The following is a 12,456-nucleotide window of genomic DNA, read 5'->3' as shown; positions in this document are numbered from 1 at the left end:
GACTGGGCCCAGCTGTAAACCTCCCCATTGGCTGGTGCAGAATTCTGACTCACTCCTAGCTGCTCTTGGTGCCCTATGGGGGTAGGTGTTTTCAGGGGGCTGTGTTCTGAGTCCTTCAGGGGAGCCTGTAAGGGCCTCTGTGTGGCCCAGCTTCTGGCCGTTGGGACACTGGAGAAGCACCTGAAGCCCTGCTGCTTCCACAGCTCCCCCTTCCTGGGCCACCGACATGGACATGCATGTACCCCTATCTCACCTTTTCTATGTGGCCAGTTGGCTCAGGAAATTTTGTTCACTGCAATCCCGTATGCACTGGGCACACAGGTGTGAGCACACCTGGCACAAACAGCTGGAAATTCCACCTTTCCAAAATTAATCGGTTGAAATGGCCACAATCGTTCTGACAAAGTAGAACATTGTAGTGGATTTGAAAAGCAAGGGAAACGGCGAATGTGGCCAAGAGTCCTATGGAGTTGTGCAATTCTTGGGACGTCACTGATAGCTTCACACACTATGCACACCCCACCTGGCTGAGCTACGTGGGCCCAACGGGAGGCAACTCCCAGACCTCCTGGCAGGCAGAGGACAGCACCGGGCTGCTCTGTGATCTCCTCTGCTACATTCTCATCTTTACCCCCAACACGTCAACCCAATGATTACTCCACACTGAGTATTAATCCCCTGGAACACCTGAAACTTCAACGCATTTGGAACGATCTTTTTTAAGTGAGGAAAAGCATATTTTCTCATAGCTCAGAAGGGGGTTAAAATAACCGCTCGTACCCTGGCAAACAAAAAAAAGGAGCGTCACGAAGTTGAGGCCAAACGTGCAACTTGGAGCTCAAGCAACATGAACAGTGGTTAGTGTTGTTTGTCAAGGAATTGTGTTGCCACCTCACTAAGACCTGCAGGACGGTCCCGTGCTAGCTGGGTGGCCGGCTTCGGGCTCTTTTCCCTCCTCGCCTCCTTGCCTATATCCCCCTTTGGATGCGTTTCCTATCGCTGCAAATTTATCGGATAAAAATTACTACAAAGGCAGCAGATTAAAACAGCACAAATAAATGTACTGCCACTTTCTCTTGTCACAAGTCTGGGCCTAGCTGGTTCTCTGCGGCGGCTGGAACCACACAACCCAGGAATCAAGGTGTCGTGGGGTCACGAGGATGAACCCACTTCTGAGTTCACTCAAGTTGTCGGCAGAATCCCCCCCAGTAAGACTGAAGATCCCGCCCCCTCCCAGCCCCTGATTTGGGCCAGGGTCATTCCCAGGTCTAGGAACCTCACGACCCTGCATTCGGGGCTGGGCCTCCCCTCCATCCCCAAGACCTCCGATGGTGCTTCAAACCTCTCTGGCCTCTCTTTCTGCCTTAGTTCTCCAACTGGATGTTCCGCCTTGCTCGGCTGCTTTTAAGGGCTTGTGGGGTTACACGGGGGCCACCTGGACAACCGGGGGGCCCCTACTTTAAGATCAGCTGGTTGGTGACCTCACTTACATGTGCGAACCCCCCCCCCCCCAGCAGTACTGGGATCTGTGTCTCTTGAGGAACCCGAGAACAGGCTCTGCGGGGCCTGAGCAGGCCACCCCAAAACACACCACTTTGGCCGGTTGATTATTTCGAATTAAAGCTGCTTAAGCAGCAGGGCTGGAAGGACACCCTGACCCCATGTGTCCCCCTGACGGCAGCAGGTGAATCTCCCTTGTGAAGGCGCCCTCCCTGCGTGGGGCACAGAAGGCAGCCTAGTGGCAGAGACGGGAGCCCAGGCTGCGGACTCTGCATGAACCGGCTCTGTCGCTGCTTCTGAAGCTCCAACCCCCCCCCGTTTTGTCAGATCTTCACAAATAAGTGCCTCTTCGTCTGGAAGGCAGACAAGCCGCTGTCTGGCCCGCCTTGGAGGCTCGGTCGCGGCGTCCACTTTCTCCTGTTAATCTTTCTCACATCAGCGAGATTATCAGACCCGCGAGGAACCGGGAGGGCAGAGGGTCCCGCCCGGGACCTGCCCGGCGCCCCCTCCTCCGCCCGCTGCCGCGCTGTGAGCCGAGGTGAAATTCTCCGCACACAGGGAGGCGCAAGCACATTTGCCGCGCGTCACCCCCCCTGCTGCTCTGACCCCAGGGGCGCCCGAGGGTCGGTCGCGAAGGGGGCGACGACCCACCCCGCACACGGCGGCTCCGACCGGTTAAGGGCCGAGCGTGTCTGGAGACGCCTCACGGCTGAAGTGTCTGCGCATGTGTGCAACGGCCGGACACGCGGGAAGTGCACGGGGTCGGCCTCGCCGGTGTCGGGGTGTCCCAGCCTCGAGGGGAGCTCCGCGGTGCAGGCGCCGCCCCGAGGAAAGTCGGGGACCAACGCGGCGCAGAGCAGAGCAGGGCAGGGCACTGCCCGGCGGCGCTGCGCCTCCCGCGGGCCCCCAGCAACCAGCGGGTGCCACCTGGTTTCAGGAAAAAACAAGCAAAATCTTGCAAAGAATCTCCGACGTGTGGGACGCCGCTGGCTCAGCGGTGGAGCGTCTGCCCCTGGCTGGGGGCGTGACCCCGGGGTCCCGGATCGAGGCCCGCACCCGGCTCCCCGCACCCAGCCTGCTCCTCCCTCTGCCTGGGTCTCTGCCTCTCCCTGTGTGTCTCTCGGGAATGAATGAATAAATAAATAAAATCTTTTTTTCTTTAAAGAGAGAATCTCCAACGTGCAAGACAAGTGGAGCTTCTCTGCCTCCGCCCGAGCTGAGGGGTGAGTACTTTGGACCCCAGCTGCTCGCTTCTCGCTCAACTTCCTCCGTCAGCACACACTCGCACACACTCACACTCACTCACTCACACACACACTCACACACTCTCACACACACACTCACACACACACTCCTTAATAGGAAACCTTCAGATGAGGAAAAAAATACGTTAAAATGGCACATTTATTCAAATAACATGATTAATAAGGAAATTATTTCTAAAGACAGTAATTGTTCTCGGGGGGAAAAAGGCCGAGGCGGCCCTAAGCGGAGGAAGCAGGCCTCCTAGCGGCGCGGGTGCGCTCAGCGCGAAGCCGGCGGCCTTGGGTCTCGGGGTGAGCGCCGCCCCAGACCCCGGAGCTGAGGCCCTGCTGTCCGCGGGCCGCCCCCACGCCTGGCCGGGCCGAGCCCCACGTGTGCGCCAAGGCCGAGCACCGAGAAGGCGCAAGAGGACCTGGGGCGCCGCCGGGGCCGGGGAGCAGGGCCCGGCGCGGGGAGCGCGAGGAGCCCCGGGGCTCGAGGAAGGGCCGCCACTGCCCCACGCGCGCCCTCGGAAGCACCACCCGGGAGGGCCGCCCCGGGCTCGGCCCAGGCCGCGGGGCACGTGGGCCGGGGGCTCGCGGCCCTTCCCCGCCCCCCTCCTCCTCGGCACCTGCGGGGCCTTCGCGCGCTCTCCCGAAGCCTCAGCAAGGGCTCCCCGGGTGCCCCGTGGGCCGGCAGGGACCAAGTCCCCAGCTGTCCTCCTGGCGGGACACAGAGGAGGCCGCCTGCCTCCTAGATTCCCCTCCCGGATTTTCCGGGCCAGCGGAGCCTGGGACGGATGGATACACGCCCCTGAACCTGATTGACTCCTCCTCCCTCCCCCTCCCCCCCTCCCCCCTCCCCCCTCTGTCTTCCCCCTCATCCAAAAGGAGCGGGAGACCCCAGCCGTCCTGCCAGGCCAACCCACAGATGTCAGCCCAGCATCTCCCTCCCGGTCCCCCTAAGAGGGCTTCTCCTTCAGTGTAGGACTCTGGTAACAGTAACAAGTGGCTGTACTGCTTACAACGCTCGACTCCCGTTCCTGCACTTAGTGCTCAGCCCCACAGGGTAAGGGGGCACCCAGTCCTCCACCAGGGTGCCTCTAGGCGGCTGTGCCCTCAGCAGTGCGGCAGGACACATCACCCCCAAACCCGGGGCCTGTGACAGCGAGCACCACCCCCCTTCCCCCTCCTCCGCTCCCCTGCCCAGGCCCAGCTCCGTCTCTGCTCCAGGCAGCCCTCTGGGCTCCGGGGGGCCCTCTGCTCCCCGCCCAGGCTCGCCCAGGGCACCATTCCTCTGGTGGATCACCCAACAGTGAAAGACCCGCTGAGCTGCACAAGCATGTTTGAGTCCTCGGCTCACCTCCGGTTTTGTGCCAGAGACCAAAGCAATCCCAGGAGACCAATGTCAGTGGCTCAGGGAAGCCTGGGAAGCCACTGGGTCACCTGGGGTGGGAGGCAGAGGGTGCAAATGTGTGCAGTGACCCCACCTGCCCCAGAGGCTGGGGGCAGCTGGTAGGCTGGTAGGAAGTGTCCCGTAAGCCCCGTGAATTGAGTTAATGTGATTGCTTAAAATGCTTTCCGTTGTAGGGTAACGAAAACCAGAGAAACTGATCTAACATGTTTTAACAGATGAAGCTGGGCCGAATCATCGAGTCACAGAGCCGAAGGAACCTTAGGATCTCTCAGTGCTTTGACGTTATAGACAAAGAAGCTGAATTTCAAGGAAATGTACTGTTTGCTGAAGGTTTGACCAAGGCACACTGAGCAGACCAGCTGGCTCCCCCCGATTCAGTTCTGTCCCCTTCCCAGAGTTGGCCCCCCTTAGGGACTGGCTCGGCAAAGTCATTCATCAGGAACTTGCTTGCAGCTCAGGTAGGAAGGAGAATTATTTGGCAATTTCTGTAAGACCCGCTCGCCTTCGGGCACTGCACTCTGTGCTGACACTGATCTAGCCTGGAGTCCTTAGTTGAAATCTCAAGATCCCCCGTTTGCTTGAGCTCATGAAACTCGAAGAACACGAGTGACTCCAGTGTGATTATCATTGTCCAGGTTCCTTCTGGGCAACAGGAGCAGGTGCAGCAGGCCTGGCTCAGAGGGAGGCTGGGGCGCATCTCTGAGGGCTCTTGAGGGCTTGCTCCAGAGCGGAGCCATGGCCAGAGGGAGCTGGGGGGGCGGGAGGGGTCAGAGACAAATCATCCCCAAAGAAGGGAGTTGACAGGCAAACCTAAGAAACCCAACTGGATTGGTTGTTGGATGGAAAGGTAAAATCAGGGGGTTATATCCTTCTGATCATTTCTTATCTTTCTAAAATTTAAAGCTACCCCCCTTGCTTCCTTGCTCAAGATCCATCTGTAGCTTCCCACTGACCTGCGGGCACAGATTCCATAGCAGAGCTTCCAACGCCAGACCCCTGCTCACCTGTCCTCACCTGCCAACCAACCTCTCCACCCTCTTTCATCTCTGGAATGCCTGCCCTGCCACTGCTCTCCACCTGCCCCTGCTGCCAATTCCCATCACCACTTCTCATAATTCCCAGCATTCCTTGAGGTCCAGCTGGGACTCACATCATGACCCCTTTCCCAGAGGGGCACCTGGGGATGACTCAGTCCCTTGTGACCTCGGCATGCTGTCCCTTGACCTGGCCTCATGTTCTGCCTTGCATCATTGCTGTTTATTGAAATCAGGCCTTTCTCCTCCCTGAGACTGTGCTGAGACTGTGCTCCCTGGGGTGAGGACCATATCTAATCTCTTTTGCGTTCCTTTCATCCCCCCTCTGCCGCTGTGCATAACAGTACTTGCAAAAAGTCTGATGAATGAATGAGTGAATGAATGCTCTCAAATCCAAGGGCAGCTACTACTACTCCAAGAACAGAGCAATTAAACCACTGAGCAACAGGAGAGAAAAATTTGTGGGTTTTTTTTGCTAGATCTACAAACACTAGTAAGTACCACTCGTAAACAAAGGACAGAAACATCAAATAGAAAGCTTTAAAGAAGGGGAAAAAACGTCAGTCCTGAGATACTTTGCTACAATTCTGCAAAATAATCAAAATCTCAACCAGTATTTGGGCAATGGCCTGACATTTTGTGCCTTTCAAAATACAGAACATGCCAACGTAACCGCGGACCAATGGTCATTAAACTGGTGTCCCTGAAAAGTCCATTACCAAATCCCATTTGCTCAGATTCCTCATTTCACATGAGCTATCATCTTGCGGCTCTCCTATGCCGCCACTTAAGAGCCTCATTATTAGTCATGGAGCGTGCACATTTGGATGGGTAGAGCATTTGCAATAATATTTTAAGGTGCTTCCCAAAGCTATAAAGTCAAAGCTATAAATGGCAAGATGGGCGATGTAATTGTCAACAGAATATGAAACAAGTCTGAAATTAGAGTCGGCTCTGCTCAGCCTAAAAGCCTGTGCCAGCAGCACATACACATCAAAAAAGATTGGTGGTGGGGGGGGGGTTCAAGAAACAGAGAGTCAGAAAGCTGGGTGGCCTCAGACAAGTCACAGCCTTTCCTGGATGAGTTTCTTCATCTAAAGAAGAGTGGGACTGGATAACCCACGAGGGCTGAGACGAAAAAATTCTGAAATGCGAAGTAGAGTAAATGAAATGGAGTCAAATGGGCCACCACCCACAGAGCTAGCTTATTTCCTGAGCTGTTATTTTGTGCCGGGCTCTGTGCCTGACACCCCACAAGTCTGGGTCTCTCTAACCTCACAAGCTGTGACAGTAATTAATCTATGGTGGATTAATTAAACAGACATTAAATCCTCCACCCACTGCAAACTAATTTCAAATTAGAAAAGCCAACCCATCAAAGGCTATCCTGTCCACAGTTCATTTACTTCAGGTTCCACTTTCACAATATGAGTGACCCCCCAAGCCCACACCAGGCTCTTTACCCCTCCCAGTGAGAACCTGATGCAGGAAGACACTCCTTCTCCCGGGGACTCTGGAATCAGTTTCATCAATTAAGACAATAAACTAGGGACACAAGCCTGACAGAGATGCAAAGGCTGAATTAGGTGCGAGGATCTTGGGGTTTGGCCTTCTAGTGGTTCATGGACTACAGTGTCCCCAGTTTCCAAGAAGTCTAGAAATGTTTTTGACCCCAAGTGAGGAGGCAGTTTTAAGTAACATACGAAGACTATGGAATACCTTTTGCTTTCCTTCCCTCCCTCCCTTAAAAATGTGTACCATTATCTCATGGGAATCCAGCAGACCAAACTCCTGAGGTGAACTACTTCCCTTCAGCCAATTGGTTGCTGCTATCACTTTGGGTCTGTAGAACATCACAAGCTGTGACCATAATATTCGGTGCATTAATTAAATGAACATTAAATCTTTTACCTCCTGTAAACCAATTGCAAATTAGAAAGGTTGAACTATGAAAGGACATCCTCTGTCCCTTTGAACACAATCAGGTAATTTGAAAGAATCCATGCTGAGATTCCAGCGCTCTCCAGCTGGGACCCTAAAATAAGCCTACTGGGGAGTGCAGGAGAACATGTGGGTGGTGCTGGTAAGGCAGAGGTCAAAAATGAAAACAACCATTCTAAAGACCCACGGTGGGTTTTCACCTCTGGGGGTTCATCCTGCCCTTGTCGGTGCCAAGGCAGGTAGCTCTGACTCATGGTGGGCACCATTTAATTATTAATGCACCAGGAAAGTGCAGTCTTATCATATCTAGTTTTCACCTGTCGTCTTCCTTCCTGAGTGGACCTATAAAATGACATAATTTTTGAAACAGCTCTCCACCTCTCTAGTCCTATAAAAACGTTTCATTGTTCCCATACAAGTTGGCATTAGTATACGGTGCAAACACGTCAGTTGTGTGGGCGTGGGGCTGGCTCCTGTCCCTGCCACCGATTCACCCACTGATTCTCCCTACGAGCCCTCTGAACCTTCCCACCTGTGTGGGACTCAAGAAGGCAATTTAGGTGATAAACACTTGGTGAAGTGGACAGTCTCCCTTTGGTGAACTGCAAAAATAAGGCTGAAGGCAGAAAGCTCTTATAGGACAAAAAATAAAGAAGAGGGAAGAAAAAAACCTCAACCCAGCAAATATGTGATTGGCAGGAGCCACACGTCAAATTTGTTTAGGGTGAGAGGGAATAGGTTAGTAGGTACAGAGCCCAGGGCTGGCTTGGCGTTGGTGGCGTGGCTGCCCAGATATACCACATTTCTGGTCAAGCAGAGCACTGACAGGGAAAGAGGATGATCTAAGCTTCATGTGCTGACGTGGCACCCTGGGCAGGGACTGTTCCCTTGTGGGCCTAGAAGTTATTTCAACATTCCCTCCACCCCAGGCTCCCCACCGAGGGTGTGTGCGTAGGAAACAGGTCTAGGGTCCACGGCTGGTCTCATACAGGGCCACTCGGCCCCTGCACTACCTGCTTAGCGCACCCCAGGCAGGGGCCTCACGGGGAAGGGCAGGCTGTAAATAAAGTGTGGCTCTTCCCCCAAGAGGGAATACTCACAACCCAACCTTGTGAATCGCGGTTTCTCACTTTATTGATCCTCTAGATGTATAAACAAGTCGCATGGGAGATATTTATTGTAGAATCATGTACATAATTGTTATTTTTTTCTCTGGGTCTCAACCATGTTCTCTTTTTTCCATTCAAGACAACAGGACAGTCCTGCTTCTGTTTTCTCTTCTAACAACAAAGGTTTATGGTGGCCATAACTGGGCGACTGGGCTGTATGGCAGTGGACCAACTATCTGAATTCCTACAGGGAGGCACGTGATGGGGACACCACCATGTACAGAGCTACTCTTGAGAAATGAAGTGTGATGGAACAGAGGCCATCTGGCTCCAGTTCCGGAGTCTGCAAGCATCCTGAGCTTGGACTTAAGTGGGTCCACTGCACCTGCTCCTTGGGGGTAAAAAGCAAAATGGCAGGCCCATGTCCATAAGCCTTTCTTGAACCACATCGGCCATGAAATGTGCTGCCTAGTCAGATACTGTGGATCTGGGATGACAGCTGTAAAACCCCTAGTGGTGGTTTTCAGTTGCCACCTTCTCACTTGAGTAGGAATCAACTGGTTTTTCAATATTTATTGGCTGTGGATCTTTAAAAAATTAGTTTCCACATCTGTAAAATGGGGGTAATAACAGCCATCACCCATTCATTGTGAGGATTAAATAGGTATTAAATAAGGCACACCAATCAGTATCTATGGCTTAGCAGGCACTCCGTAATGCCAGCCTTGACTGTCATCAAAGCAAAAAGTCATCATTTGGTTAACTCTAAGTATAAGACAGATTGGCATGCTTTGGTCTTACTGAAAGGTTTTTAAGTTTGATGGGTTTACCTGTAAAGACACAGTGAGGATCACATTAACTAGCCATGGAGGATCCTAGAGCCCTCTTCCTTGCTCAGGGCACTTGTGCTTTTGGGTTTGGTATACACACCCTAAGACTTACCCAAAATGGATGGATGGATGTCTGCTATAAGCAGGCAAGGCTGTGCCTTGTCAGAAAGGCCACAGAGGCTGTTACTCAGTTTCCCAGCTGCACTCACACCCTTAGAACTGCACAACTTTGAGGACAATTAAATAAGCTTGCTTAGCTTATTCAATCAACAACGAATAAAAAAAAGTCTCCATAAAAATTCTGCCAACAAGTTGATGAGACAGGAGTACAGATCCAAAGTCGGGGTGTCTAGGTCATCTTATTCTTGTTCTGTATTATAAAAAAGATTGTATTCCTCTAAATAACATTGAATCTGGAAAACAGATCATTGTGGGCTTATTTCTAAAACTTATTTCTTGGCTCGCCAGTTAAAGTGATAATGAAGCTATGGAATAAACTCTCTTCCCAATAAAAATGGAAATCCTTTAAAGAAAGTGAAGCAAAATTTATTTTAGGTTAAGTCAATCAGACAAAATGTACTTTTCCCTTCCCATCTATAAAAGCAGCCTTCCCAAGCCTTCAGAAAAACCAGAAAAGACAGAGAAAAGCTTGTACTAAACCATTACCTATTTTGTTAAACATAAAATGTTCTAAAAAATTAAATAAAATGGTTAGACACAAAAACTGGATGTACCATCTTCTATCTAACCATCCATAAAAAGAGTGATTTGGAAAATATGAGAAAATGTTTCTATCAAGATCATTTTCATAGGCACCCAGGAGAGTGCTCAACACACATTAGATACTGTCAGGATTAACCGTGCCTGCCCTCCGTAGGGGCCTGTGGCGTGTAGTGATAAAATCGTTGCATGTTTTCAAAATCATCAAGGAGTTTATCTAAGTCACTTGCAGAGACAGCACACGCCATGGGTTGGCTGCACGTGAGAAGGAGCACAGGGCCGCCAGCAGAGGGGCCCAAGGCTCGGGCGGGAGTCCTTGCTCTGCCACAGGCCCGCTGGTCTGGGTGGGGCGTACGCCTTCTAAGCTGCACGCAGGCAGTGGAAATACTAATGATTCCTGCTTATTAATAGTGTTTTTGCGATGCTCAGGAAAGCACTTCATAAACTTTCAAGGGCTATTATATATACATGTTCTTTATATGTGAATCCTGTGTGCATGTAAGGCAGGGATTTGTAGTTCCAATCAGTGGGGGGATGAAAATAGCTTTGAGACTGAGAACTAAATAATACTTAAACCTCAGCCCATTATATTTGCTCATTGGTCTAACTGATAAAATTCAACAAAGGGATCTCTGATCCCTCTCAGCTTGCACTCTGGGTCTGTCTTGTTCTTGTGATGCACCATTACAGAGGTGCTCCCTCTCAATATCAGTGTCTCACATTTGTGTTCTCCATTACTATAACAGAGAACTTTCAAGATGCTGAAAAGTCAGCTCTTAGAATAATACTGCTTCTGAACAAACCAAGTTTCCTAATTGGAGGAAAAAATTCCTGAGTTTAGAGCAGGATGACAGAACGGCTCACTTCTGGCCCAGTAGATATAAAAGACAGTTTGACATGTGTGAGAGGACAGCTGTTTTTGCCTGTCCGGAGTGTCCATTTGGGTAAAATAATTCATTTCTTCCTTTTAACTCACTCAGGATGTGTGCTCTGAGCCACCCTTCGAGGATGGACACTAAAGGTTGCTGGTTTTTCACACAGGTTTCGGAGACCTGTGTAAGACGTACTTTTACCAGTAAAATTCAGTTTAAATAGCTTGAACAAATATAATTGCCCAATTCAAGGTTTCACATAAAGCTTGATACAGGGCTCAAATGATAAAAAAGACCCAGTTCCTCTCAATGTTCTGGCTCTGTTCCTTCAACACTGGCTTGTCTTGGGAGTGGTCTCCTCTCGGGGTTGCGTGGAGGCCAGCAGCGGCCAGCTATATATATCTTTCCTTCTCAAGGAAGGGCCCCTGTTCTAGCACTACCATCCCAAGTCCTGACATTTGCTGTTTGGGTTCGGGTCATGTGCCGCGCTCCTGAAGTTTCGGTGAAAGATACTGACCTCAGAACACGGGTTAGGACAAGGGGAGAACGGGTCACCAGGAAGCAAACATGTATGTGTCCACTTCATCCTGTAAGCAGATCTGGATTTTCACAAGTGTGAGAATGGTGGTTTAGTTTCTGCTATTTTTTAATCTTCTGCAGCCATTCAGGAGGAGAAATAAAGGCTGAGAAGGGTAGCTATGCACTAGACACTCCTCTCTCTACATTAAATACAAATTATAAGGCTTTAAACGGGTTATTTTCAGATTTTTAAATTTATCTTTTTATATGAAATCCTACAATTCGTTCACTGTGTTTCAAGTGCCCACATTTGAAAAGAAAAATAGATAAAATGTCAAACATTTCTAGGCATTAATATGAGGAAAACAGGAGAAAAAGCAATCCTACAGACATGGAAGAAAATATAAATGGTAAGAGTCCTGACACTGTAGAGAGTATGTAGCTTTGGTTCAGTATTTAGCACTGAACATGAAGAGAAGTTTCCCGACTTAAAATTCCCTCATTACATTCACTGTCAGAGGAAACACTACAAAGAAGCCCATCTACTGTCAAAAGTGCAGACTTGACTTGTAATTGTTAAACGCTAGCCTTTTCTATTTTAATTTTCAACAAGCATCCGTGTCTCCCAGTTTCTCCCCACCTGCCATTTATCGAAGCTCTTTACCAGCATCATGACTCCGCTGACCAGATTTTTGTTACTGCTCACCTCACTCTCGTGTGGCATCCTCTCATGACATCTTGGAAAGGGACAGGCTCACATTAGTTACTTACTACAAAGGTGAACTTTCCTGAGTACCTGGAGCTAAGTCTTGTCAGCGCTTCCGTGTTGTGTGGGTCTACAGTTAGGAGGGCCCCACGAGTCCACTTCCACTCAGCAGGGGCTTGTGAGGAGGCCTGCGTGCAACCCCACAGCCACAGGTCACCGGGTCACTTCGGTTCTCGGCAGCGTCAGCTGCGTCCCAGATGCCAGAATGTTACCCTGGCTGGCCTACAAAAGGCCCCAAGCACCAGTACAGGGGGCTCGTTCATTTGGATTTAGGTCCTGCCTCTCCATCAACCTCAAAACGAGAAGTTTAATTACTCAATGGCCCCAATAACCAGCCTCGCTCTGAAGCCTAAGAGCTGATAGAGGGTGCCATGAGATTAAAAGGGCTTGAAGTATGAGGAGGCTATGAGGTGGAAGGAGGGGAGACAGGTCTCAGTTACTGGTCAGGTAATGGTCAGCCCCACAGAGTTAAGAGTTAAGTGGAAAACTACTGAAATTTGACATTCC

The 12,456-nt window shown here is 50.7% G+C and overlaps 1 long non-coding RNA gene across 1 annotated transcript; it reads left to right on the top strand.

Moving 5' to 3' along the window:
• The first annotated feature begins 2,599 nt into the window (after positions 1 to 2,599).
• On the top strand, positions 2,600 to 9,706 carry LOC119867103. The gene is made up of 3 exons (XR_005353149.1): positions 2,600 to 2,723; positions 4,374 to 4,616; positions 8,382 to 9,706. It is a non-coding gene; the product is annotated as an uncharacterized LOC119867103 (long non-coding RNA).
• The last annotated feature ends 2,750 nt before the right edge of the window (positions 9,707 to 12,456 follow it).

Source organism: Canis lupus, chromosome 1, assembly GCF_011100685.1.
Source record: "Canis lupus familiaris isolate Mischka breed German Shepherd chromosome 1, alternate assembly UU_Cfam_GSD_1.0, whole genome shotgun sequence".
Lineage (NCBI taxonomy): Eukaryota > Metazoa > Chordata > Mammalia > Carnivora > Canidae > Canis > Canis lupus.
This window is presented reverse-complemented; position numbering and strand designations above follow the sequence as displayed.